The sequence below is a fragment of the Oculina patagonica genome, chromosome 3, assembly GCF_052425735.1.
Source record: "Oculina patagonica isolate OP01 chromosome 3, crgOcupat, whole genome shotgun sequence".
In the NCBI taxonomy this organism is placed as follows: Eukaryota; Metazoa; Cnidaria; class Anthozoa; order Scleractinia; family Oculinidae; genus Oculina; species Oculina patagonica.
In genome coordinates, this window is record NC_135760.1 from 1,937,229 (window position 1) to 1,949,681 (window position 12,453).

At 41.9% G+C, this 12,453-nt stretch overlaps 1 protein-coding gene across 1 annotated transcript in view; it reads left to right on the plus strand.

Annotated features, from left to right (window-relative positions):
* The window catches only part of LOC144646068 (E3 ubiquitin-protein ligase TRIM71-like), a 65,045-nt gene that overhangs the window by 45,940 nt on the left and 6,652 nt on the right, over nt 1-12,453 (plus strand). The window lies entirely within an intron of this gene.

Here is a 12,453-nt window from a genome sequence, read left to right on the forward strand (position 1 = left end):
ATGTGTGTGTGACGTACCGGAAGTCCAGAATATTCTAAAGCGACATGATTGTAAACAAGCCGATGTGTTAATCAAGCTTTAAATAGCCTGCGTTGCAGACGAACAAAACCCCGGTATAGTGCGTCTGCGAATTAGAGCACAAAAGCTTGTTCCGGCCCCCCGCGTGTTACCAGGGATTTCTATAATAACCTCTGATTGGCTTTTGAATAGGACCGTTCTTTCGTGCGCCGTAATTGGTTGAGTGGATCTCGTGAAACCATAGTTACGCGTTCGATGAACACCAGATACCAGATACAGTAAAACGTTCTTGTCATAAATTTGTGCCGTTCTGTATTGGAATTGGTCATCCAATCTATTTCGCTTTTCACGTATTTAGAAAGGGCACGATATGCTGTCAGTTGTATTATTTGGAGGCGTTTAAAGTTTAGTAGAGCCATAAGAGGTCATAAGACATTGGTCTGCACGGCTTTTCAGTTTGTATATTTTGACACCTCTGTTTTACATTTGTCATATGTAATTACTATCGCGGTTAGTCTTGGAACATTCACATTTGCAAGATATTTTTTGAGCTTTTGAAATATTCCCTCTGGTCCTAAATGTTTCGTGAGGATGTCGACTACTTGCATTCTGCATTTGTAATGCCAGGTCCGGCTGTTTATTGTGTGTTGCTTCTCATCACGGATGACGGATGTTCGTTGTGTGACATTCTTTCACCACAAGACAAATGTAGATTATTCAACATTTATACCATGACCTTTTTGCTTGTCAGTTGTGTATGCTTCTTGTCGTTATCGTTGTTTTCTTTTTTTATGAGATAGTTCGAACCGGCTGCTTTTTTAACGCTTCAAACGCTAATTCTCACCGATCTGGTCCGATCTGCCGTGATCGCCGCCAAGTTTGTTTTGTATCTGGTCTTCGTCGAAAGCGTAACTATGGTTTCTCATAAATGCACTCGACCAATTACGACGCACGAAAGAACGGCCCTATTCAAAAGCCAATCAGAGGTTATTATAGAAATCCCTGGTAACACGCGGGGGGCCGGAACAAGCTTTTGTGCTCTAATTCGCAGACGCACTATACCGGGGTTTTGTTCGTCTGCAACGCAGGCTAGCTTTAAACGGCTAAAGCAAAAAATTCGATAATCAACTTGCAAAAGATCAGAAATTGAAAGAAAAGACTCCTGATTAAAACAGTCGTAGAGAGGGAATTTGACAAACACCACAGCCGGTGTTTGTCATTGGCGATGAGTCATGATATTACACCGTCTAAAAATATCATTCGGGTAATACCCCGACTTTGTACACCCACGCACGCAAACACACAAAAAAATTTGCATGCCGCTGTGGGTCACGCAATTTCTCGCTGTTCGCTTCAACTTAATTGTATTTTTTGCACACTCAGATTTAATCCTTTCGACTCGGCTGAAAGTCACTTTAAGTGCGCTGTAACCTTTTATTTTGCCTCGTCCAGGCAATTAACAACATCGCGGGTTATGTATCGAATATTTTTTTGACACTCGGGCGTGAAATATTCAAACACAAAGTAAACGACAAGATGAGCGCAGACAATCATTCTTTTATAAAATGAAAAAATGTTTTATTGGACTGAAATTTTATTTCGAAATGTCGGTGGCACTTTCGAGAAGTTTTTTTTCCAATCTTTTGCGTTCTTCTCTCTTGATTTCTTCCCGAATTTTTCCGATGTCTGGCTGGAGTGAATTTGTTTTTTTTTTTGCAAAGTTTGAGCGTAAAGTATCTTTAAGTTGGCGATATTTTTGCATTTCTCGTGTGATCAGTTGAAACTCTTTGTCAGAAACAAGATTATCATTCAGAGCTTGTGAGACAGAGCTGTTTATCGAGTCATGTTTTGCAACAGCCAGAGCGAGGATTCTTGAGTGCTTATTAACTTTACGTTCAAGCTTTTTGTTGATAACTGACAGGCCAGTGGAAGCTGCGCCAGATATACCTGCTACTGCTGCAACAGGAACGCCGATAACAATTCCAACACCAGTAAGTGAAGTCGCAACAGCTCCAGAAGACAGAGCTGCCGTCACGGCGCCAAGACAGACCACGGAATAGTGAATAACTTTCCGGACTTTTTTATATTTTTTTAACACAAGCCTGTAATGCTCAGCTTCAGCGGATATTTCTTTTTCAATTTTACTTATTTCAGTCAGCCGAAAATTCTCGGCATTTGTTGGGAGGCTTGGATAAAGTTGTGTTTCTTCGCGATCACCATAAGCAGGGGCACTCGGGAGAACATTAGCAGATGACATGGTCTCGTATACATAAAAGTTATTTTTGTATTTAATTTAATTCAATTCCAACTCATATGTAAGATTTGTGCCGTTAAAATCGAATGGCTTTCCATTCTCATCTCTAATCGAAAGAGTCAGAGATGATACATTTTCTTCAGCAGAAACGTCGCGCAAGACGTTAAAATGTGTATTTTGGTAATAAACTTTTTCATACGGTTTTCCACGTATGTCAAAAAACGCTAAAAGGCTTGATGGCTTACCATTTAGCAAGCTTTGTTGCTTGTCGATAAGGTCACAGTTGATGAAGTAATTTTTAGGATTTGAAACATTATTTACCTCAATTGTTTCAAAAAATTCCTTTTCAATACTTGCGTAATTCTCAAACCCAGGCAAATTAAAGAACTTAATAAGACTTTCATTCAGTCCAAAAGGTTTTAAATTGGGCTCTTTTGCTTTTATTATCAATGAACGGCCTGCAATGCCTTTTGTTACAGAAAACATGTTTTTCTCTGGAAATCCTTTTTCAAAAATACTCCCAATGTCATCGAGTGAGAAGTTTCCTTGCCGTATATAACGCGCCTTCTCTTCCTTGTTCACTTGTTTATAAAAAACTATTCCATCCTTTTTCAAACTATTCCAGCTGTTGTAAAGAGAACAACTTAAAAGCCGGATATAGCTTGGTTTTGGAATAGGCTGGTCAAAATAAACAGTGTTCGGATTTTCTTTTGTGGTGACAGTCAGCACAACCATTTTTATATTAAATAATAAAAAAAAATGTTTAATATAAAAGAGGACCATGGATGCGAAAACAAGAGATTTTATGAAGTGGATGAAAACCCCAGAAGCAACTAAAATTTCTGAAGCGGCAAAAGACAGTGCATGGAAACCTTTTCTTGCAAAATATCCAAACGCTGACCGAACAAAATTTGTTGCACAGGTTGAGTTCGCGTACAACCACACAGCAACGGCAGACATTTATTACAAGGCAGGGCAAGGCCATTTGATAAATGTTTTTGGCTCTGACAGCAAATATTGGAGCCCAGAGATGAAAAAAGCACTGGGGGTGAATCAAATTTCAGGCGGTTTTCCACAACAGCTGTCACCAAGCGGCGCAAAAGGCTCATCTTTGCCAATTCCCGCGGTTGGATTTCACGAAGCCGCACCGAGTTTGAAAAAAATATTTAACAGCAAAATCAACATCTACGTCACACCAGACCAATATTTCACAACGAAATTAAGAGAGATTTTTCAAAAAACAAAACTGAAGCATACATCAGGAAAAGAGTCAAAAAGGTGGCTTGCTAGCCAAAATATGGGCTATTGGCCACAGCAACTTAACTTTGCGGTATGGTGCGCGACAACAGGCTGCGGTATAAGTCGAGATATTTTCGATGAAGAGCACTCAGCTCTTAGCTTGCCACCGATTGTGCGTAATTTTTATCTTTTTCACGTTTATTTCACGATAAGGCGAATATTGTTTCAGATGGGGGGAATTCAGAGCGTAAGCGCCTTGCCAGGCGACCCCACTTTTAGCCAGTTCGACAACAAGTACGACGTGGCTTCTTACAAAAGAATATGCGCTGAGTTCGGTGTCGACCCGTCAAGCGATTTCCGTTTCACAACAGGCGCAAACCACGGACTTGGTAACGTTTATATCTGGATTACTAACATTGGACCAAACAAAACTGGAGCAAAATACCCCGATTACGATAAATTTTCGGATGAAGGTGGAACTGCAAGCAAAGGTAACTTGATTCAATACATCGAGCCAGACGACGCTGCATATGCACAGGCAGACTGGTTTTGTCCTAACGGCACTGAAGGGCTTACTCAGGCAGGTTTGTCGAGAGTAAACCAGTCGATAGAGGCTTTTGTCTACTGTATTCTCGGTTCGCAGGTGAACGTTCGAAGTAGCATACTTGGAACAGGCGGCCGTGCAAAGGAAGCGCAAAGTGAGTTCCTCGTGTTGGTTGAAGACGCTATAAGGCAACCTGATCTGGCAAAGTCGGTCCAAAGATACCAACTAGCCATCGACGAAGCTAAGGTTCGGCTTAACCTTGCAGTCTGCCCAGGTGCCTGGCTGATGCCCGCTCGTATGGTGATAAACACAGAAAGCGTTGTTGGCTACAATAACCAGCTTAAGCAGGCTGTTGTTGGGATGAAATTAGGAGTGAATGATGAGGTTAATAAAGCTACAAAAAAAGTGGGCGCAACAAGTATGAGCGGTTGGCCATCAAAAGTTAATAGACCAACAAGTCATTCGTCAAACCCGATTCACAAAGCTGCAAAAAAAGAGCCGGCGCCACATACGCCTTCAGCGGGTACTGTGACAAAAACAGACGAAAAGCAGAAGCCAGACACTGAAGATACAGCACACGAAAAAAACAAGACCTACCTTATTGCTGGTGCCGTTATTGTTGCGTTTGCAGTCAGCCGAGCTCTTTGAGGGTGCCCAAGGGGCACCGGAAACCCTTCGGGTTTTCCCTCTAGCGCTTAGCGCTCGCTTCGTTTTGTAACTCGCTCGATAAGAAAGATAGCAACACCGACAATCAAAAGCCAAGCATTCTTGCCGAGGAAGCTGATCACCTGGCCGGCCGTTCGAAACACAAAACTGGCGATCGAGCCAAGGAGGCCCGGCAGAATACTTGCAATTTTTTTGCCAAGTGTCTGAAGACCGTCACCAACACCTTTTGCTAAACCTTTTAAACCGTTTGAGAGAGAACTCAGAATTACGCCAATAGTCGTGCCAACGGCAAGCAAAACTGCTGTGGCGGTGAAGCCATATTTTTTGAAAATCGCTTTTACCTTTTCTCTTAATTTGTCTGTTAAAGACAATCTTTCGATCTCTTCTTCTCTTTCATTTACTATTTCATTATTTTCTTGATTCAAGTTATCAACTTTTTCGCGAGCTTGTTGTCTTTCCGCTTGTGGCCTGTTTTCGTCGTTTGCAATATTTTCTTGTTCTTGTCTCTCTTGTTGTATTTCCACTTCCCTTTCGAGCCTTTCTGTTTCGTGTTGCTGGAATTCTTGTAAAGGTATTGTTACCCCAATCACAGGCTCGTACTCTACTTTTTTCAACCGATCTAATTCTTTCTGTAGATCAGTGCGCCTTTCAATTTGTAGTTTTGCTCTTTCTTTAGCTTTTTTTCTTTCCTCCGGGCTTTCATTGTTATCTTCTGCTGTTTTTTTGTTGTTATTGATGCCTTCTGAAAGACCTCTTATTTCATTTTCAAGAGTTAATCGACGACTTGGACCAAGGGCTTTTAAAACTTCTTTGGGAAGTCTTATATTTATCTGGTATTCTTCCTTGCCTTGAATTTTGGTTGTTAAATTATAATAAGGCTTACCTTGTTTAATTAACCCGACTTGCAGCCTTCCATTTCCATCTATTTTGTATTTAATCTTTGATTTGTCAGCTGATGGAAACTCTTTGTCAAGATAACTCGAAGCAGTGAAGGTTGTTGTCGCACTATCGTCGGGGATTTCAGGAAACATCGTTGTTGTTTCGTCCGGCCTATTCATTGTGGTTCTTCTCCCAGGTATTCCTTCACTAGGTCCGGGCGTTGATGCCCCTCCAGGTTGGAATGGGCCTGTTGTATCGCTGTCATCGTTGTCATTACGGTCGTCACGGTCGCCTGTATGTTCCAAAAGAGGATCTCTGTCACCAAAGCCACCTTCTGTCGCCATGTTATATTAAATAAATACATTTTTTAATTTAAATATACAATGGCTGTCGTGAGCGAAAGACACCGACCAACGTTCGAAGAGAAAACACCAAACGCGCTCAAGGCAGACAGAGTGCGACATCGCATTACATTTAACCCGAATAAAGCGTCTCCAGAAGAAATTCTGAGAGTTGCTGTGCCTAAGCTTGAAGAAGGCGTCGTTCTCGTGCCAGGCTCCCTGGCTCTTGTGTTCAACTTGTCGGTGAGCGGCCATGCCAACAACTTTCTCGTAAACAACGTCACCCGGGCGCTTGTCTCTAGGATGGTGGTCAAGTTTGCAGGAGAAACGCTGCAGGATACGAACGCTTACGACGTCTACAAACTTTTCGAGGACCTTTTTCTGCCGGTAGAAAAGCGCAGCAACATGTTTCTTGAAGGTATACAGTCCGAGGATTTATGCAAAATCCGTTCAAACGCTGGTGACAAAAAAACCTCAGGAGTTGACGCGGAAAAGAAGCTGGCAGAAGTTTATGGAAGCAAGTATCGTATCCCGCTTGATCACGAGATTTTGAGAGACCATGGCGTGTTCTATCCGCGCGCACTCGCAGACGAGCTTGTCTTCGAGATAAAACTGAACAGTCCAAATGTGGTTGTAAGAGGAACAGATTCATCAAAACTTGGGTATGAGCTAACTGACATCCAACTCGAATACGAGGCTATTTATCACAAAGAACTTGCAAGAGAAGTAGAAAGCACTTACATTAACGGCAAAAGTTTCTTTTACGAGCATGTGCACAATTACAAAACGATCACAGTAAAAAAAGCTACTGACACGATAATAAACGAAAGCATTAACGTCCCAAAGCGCTCCTTGAAGGGACTTCTACTTCTTTTTCCTGAACCCCACGCCGCAGGTGCAAGAGATACAGAATCTTTCTTTAACCCTGACATAACAAATGTAAAAATCAGCGTGAACGGCGTTCCAAATAAGGTGTACAGTCAGGGCGTTGAAGGAAGAGACATGTGGGAGGAAGTTCTCAGGTTCTTTGGCAAAAAAGCAGACCAAAAAATGTTTAATAACGCCACAAAGTTTTATGCAGAAAAAAAGTTCGGGCTTTTCATTGACCTTCGCTCCATGAGCGACAACAACATGCACGGCAGCGGGCTCCGCTTGGTGAACACAAAGGATGGCGTTAATTTAGAGATACAGAGAACAGCCACAGGATCAGGGAATGTCAAATGCTACATTTTCGCTATCGCTGATGCACAATTTTCTATTGTAAATAAAGAATTAGAAAGTGTTGAGTTTTGATATAGCTTTCGCAAAGCGAAGCATGGATCCTGCCAATATACCCTTCAACGCTCTCATTGTTGGACCAACGAACTCAGGAAAAACAAGGTACGTGGTCAATCAGCTTTGTGGCCCTTTCCGAGGCAAGTTTGACTACATAGTGCTCATATGCCCGACTTTCGAGCACAACAAGACTTATTATCGCTTTGCTGAGGAAGATATTCGATTTTTTGTTTTCATTTGCGAGCAGCACGAGGTGGAATCTTGGTTAAGGCTTTCAAGATTTCTTTTTGAGGGTACGAACACGCTTATCATCCTCGACGACTGTGCTGCTTCGAAAGATGTAAAAGGAAGAACAGGGGAGTTGGTGAATCTTGCTTTCTCTGCTCGCCACGCAGGCTTGAGCATATGGGTGTTAACTCAAAAATTGACAAGCATAACATCCTCATTCCGCGAAAATGTTGCGGCAATCGTTTTCTTTTACACCCCCTCTGCCAAGACCACGAAGGCAATCTTTGAGGATTACGCTGGCGAACTTGCCCATGAGGATTACAAAGAAATCATTTTAAAGCTAAAAAAAAATAAGTTTTCGCATCTTGTCATTTCTCATCGCCCCCCTTACGGCACAAAATTTTCTTATTGAACATATTTTTTAGAGTAATAAATGGCTGACCCGTTCGCAACTTCTCTTCCCGAGAGCGTCAAGGGCGCTGCATGTGAACAAGAATTAGCTTCCGTAATGGAACTGCTAGGAGCTGAACCAGAAAGTACAGAAAGCGCAATGGCACTCATTCAAGGCCCTGACATTCCTGCTTTGCGTGAACAGCTTGCAATCCTTGTTTCAACAGGAAAAGCCAAAGAAGCAATCGGTGTGCAACTGACACACGAGCAGGTGAAGCGCTTGACAGATAAAGAAGTTGAAAAGTACTTAAAGAGATATGAGGCATACGTTGGATCCAAAACAACCGACAGCTTGATTGACAGCTTTATTTTTCTTGTTACTAAAGTCGTTGGTATGGCCGTAAATATCAAGGACGCCAATGATTATCAGAAGGAACTCAAAAACGACTACATTATCAGTAAAGAGCTGTCCACTTTGGCAGGCGGTCTGGCTTTGAAATGCGGCCGATTTCTTGCCGTTGCAAATGCTGCGCTCATCACAACAAAGCACGTTGATTTAAACGAAGCTACAAAGTCGCACACTTCGCTGTGCGAAACCAAAGGCGCTTCCAAAGATGCGGACACAAACACTACTGAAGATTTTTCTGAGCAATGCTAAAAAAATGCTAAGTAATTACTGAACAATGCTTAGCAATTGCTTAGCAAAAAATCTTGCTGAGCAATTTTCTATTTAAATATTATTTTTTTTTTTATTATAAATGGCCGAGCTCGAACAAACTCCGATCTCTCAAGAAGAACAGAAACAAGTTACTTCAACAACTCCAGCAACAAAGCCTGCCAAAAATCCAAAGCGAGTGGCTGCTGGCAAGCTTGCAGCTGAAAAAACAAAACAGGCTCGTGAAGCACAGAAAAAAGCTGCTGTCGAGGCTGCTGCAATAATTGCAAAAGAAAAGGAAAAGAAATCTGCTGCTGCAAAGCGAAATGTAACACCACCGGCCGTAACGGAACCAGCTCCGCCCGAGGCTCAGCCGCAATCAAGCGGTCTCACCACAAATCAATGGATATCTTTGCTTGGTATCGGCGTTGCAATCGTTACAACTTATGTGAAACGCGAAGACATAAAAGCCTTTATAAAGGAAAAAAGAAGTCCAACAATTAAAGCTCCGCCAACTCTTATAACTGACGACACACCAGTTACAGCAGAAAGTATTGGAAGGGTTGCAACGCGTTCTTCAGACACGCGCCAAACGGGCTCTAGAATTCCGCAACCAACAAACCAAAATGGCTCAAAAAGAGGAATCCGTCCGATGGATTAAAAAAATTATTAAATAATTTTCATTTAAACATTTGATTTTTTAAAGTATACAAAACACGATGACCGACACGAGGACATACACTATGCCTGACCCAATGGATTTTGGAAGCTTTGTTTTGTTGAGTCATTGTGCCAAATGCTTTGAAAAATGCTTTGAAGAAGATGAGGTACGAGTAACAGCTGCTATGGAATGGATAAAAGCCTTTTTGAACAGGCTGAAACCAGAAGGATTAAAAATTTTAAATGCTATTGCTGAAAAATCTGTGCAAAGTTTAAACAGGCAGTATGAGGATTTAATTGGTAAAGTTAGCCAACTTGAAAAAGAGTATGAAAAAATAGAAAATGAAGAAAAAAGAAAAGAGAAGATTGAAGAAGCAAAAAGTTTGGTGTGTGCTGAAATGGAAAAAATCTTTATTTCCATGTGCCATGATGTGTTTGACCATCTAAAGTTTTTATGCAAGTAATTTTTGTGTTACTGGCTAACTTTAACAATTAAAGCTTTTTTTTTCTTTATTATAACGATGAAGCTACCGCGAACTTTTGATGAATTTTCATCTTTATTTTTTAAAATCGGTGCTACGTCGATTTCTATTAGTGTATTATGTTTTGTTATAGGCTCTTTAAGAGATGATTTTATTGAAACATCAAGTGGAGTTGAGGAATATGAAGAGGACAACCAACAAGAAGAAGCGCGCGAGCGCCAACGAGTCTATAATGAAGGGTACAACGCAGGTATCGAAAGCACAAAAAAAGTTGCAGCCGGCGCTGCATGAAAAAAAATTTTCAATTGAATACTTTTTTATTATTTTATACTGAACTGTCATGTCCGACAACAAGCTCGTGAAAACGCTCATGGATGCCGCCACCATTACAGGTCTCGCCGCCGGAATCGGCTGGGCTGCCAAAAAAGTTGTAAAAGAAAACTTCACATCCGACCCAAGCAGCAGTTTTATGAACTATGTAAAGTTCACAGCCGTCATGGCTGGCAGCGTTGCACTTAAACAGTATCTCGAGGACCAGAAAATTCTCCCCACCAATTAAAAAAAAATATCTTAATATAAGAACAAAAACACACAATGGCAAGCGTAGCGATTATGGCTGGCGGAGCTATCTTGAACGCTGCTGCTTTCATTGGCGGCAACTATCTTGCTCGAGCTTTGGGTGGCGGAGATGACGCCGCTTTGAAAGAAAAAGAAAGACACGACAAAGCTCTCGAGGCTTACCAGGCAGCTTACGCGAAGTACTCTCGCGACCGCACGAAGCTTCTCGACTGGATCGAAACCAACAATGAGATCAAACAGCAAGCGAAACAAAACTTTACGAACACAGACTACGCTTTCAAACTCTACAACCAGGCACATCCTGACAAACAAATGATTCCTCCGAAAGAACCCAAGTTCTCTGATTTTTATCAGCCAAGCGAGCAGCAGAAACAAGGTGAACTGATGTTTGTTGGCGCAGGCGCTCTTGCTCTTGGGTACGCTGCCTTTCGGTTTCTTTAAACGTTTCTTTTTTTTCTTGTATACGCATGGATGCAAAGATCTCAAAAGTCTACTATAGCCCCCAGGGCTATTGGAAGGGAATTGCTGCGATAAAAAAATTAGCCGAGGCTGCCAAGGTTTCCGAAGATGCCGCAAAAAAGTGGCTAGTTAAGCAGGCCCTTTGGCAGATCTACCTTCCGGCACCACGATACGTTCCTCGCCCAAAATTCGATGTTTCTTCTCCAAACGCGGTCCACCAGGCGGACCTTCTTTTTCTGCCACACGACAAACTGCCGCGAGGGCGAAAAGTTTACAAATACGCGCTGACTGTTGTTGACGTTGCCAGCCGATTCAAAGGGGCCGAGCCTTTGACCTCCAAAGATTCAACTGAGGTTGCAAAAGGTTTTCAGACAATTTACAGGCGAAGTGCACTAAAATGGCCACAGATGCTTCAAGTTGACCCTGGTCGCGAATTCATGGGAGCTGTTACCAAAGAAATGGAAAATCACAAAACATATATTAGACGCGGGCGTGTTAACATTCACAGAGATCAAGCTATTGTTGAACGTTTTAATCAAACACTGGCAGGGCGCCTGTTTGGTTATCAGTACGGTGTCAAGATGAACCTGCCATCTGGCCAGCGGTCGACAGCGTGGGTAAAAAGGCTTCCCGAAGTTGTTACCGCTCTGAACAACGAAGTTACCAGTCTTACTGGAAAAAAACCTGCTGCTGCAATCAAAGAAAAGGCTGTTTCGTCAAAACCGTCCTCAAAATATACAAGACCTGTTGGCAAGAAAGAAAAAAAACTCCCCTCTCTCGTTAATGTGCGCTTTCTCTACCAACCTGGCGAGCTGGAAGGCGGCGTAAAAAGGGCTACAGATCCGATTTGGTCATTAAAAGTCTACAGCATTGAAAGGTCTGTTACTAAACCTAATCAGCCAGTTCTTTATTACTTGCCCGATGGTCCAAAGCGCGGCTTCGTGCGTGAAGAATTGCTTGTTATTCCTCCAAATACACAGTTACCACCAAGCACTTAGTGCTTGAGCCCCTTGGGCTCAGAAAAGCTATAAACGTTCTGTTTCGCAAAACTTATACCCGTAAGCATTTGTATGTATTCCGTCTTCACATATCCATCGCTTTGAGTCAAAGGGGGACAGCGATTTTTTGTTTACCACTATTGAATACATCTCGTGGGCATAGCTTCTTAGCATGTGCATTTCGTGAAAGCTTTCCTTGTTTTGAAAAAGTGTATCTTTGAAGTTTTCATGATCTATTTTATTCTTTGTCACACACTCTTTTACCCCCTTTGCTTTTTTTATATTTTTTTTGTCTTCTGTCATTATTGAATACATTTTTGGCCTCAAACAAACACACTCTGAAATTAGTTTTCCTGCGCATTCGTCTTTCATTTTTCCCAACACCTTTTTGTTTTCGTTTGAATGAAGTGAATGCTCTTTTGGGTAGTCGCTTGTGTCGTACTTGTCAATGTTTTTTGCCATGTCCGCGTAAACGTCTTCTGTTTCTATCTCAAGCAAAAGGCTGTCTGTGTCTGTATACAAAAGCTCGCAACGCTCTCCGTACTCCTTTTTCAGATGGTTGTAAAAGAAGTCATACATGCATAGCTTGCTTACGTCAAGGATAGTCATGCCTGTGTAGACCGGTTTATTAAGAAACAGCTTACTTTTTCGCATGTCTATTCCAACTAGATCGTTTGAAAACATTACATGCCTTGAATACAATGGGTTTGCAACTAATTTTCTTATTTTCTTTGTTTCGTCGCTGCGCACTATTCTTATGTCTACACGGTTTCTCAAGTTTTCCAT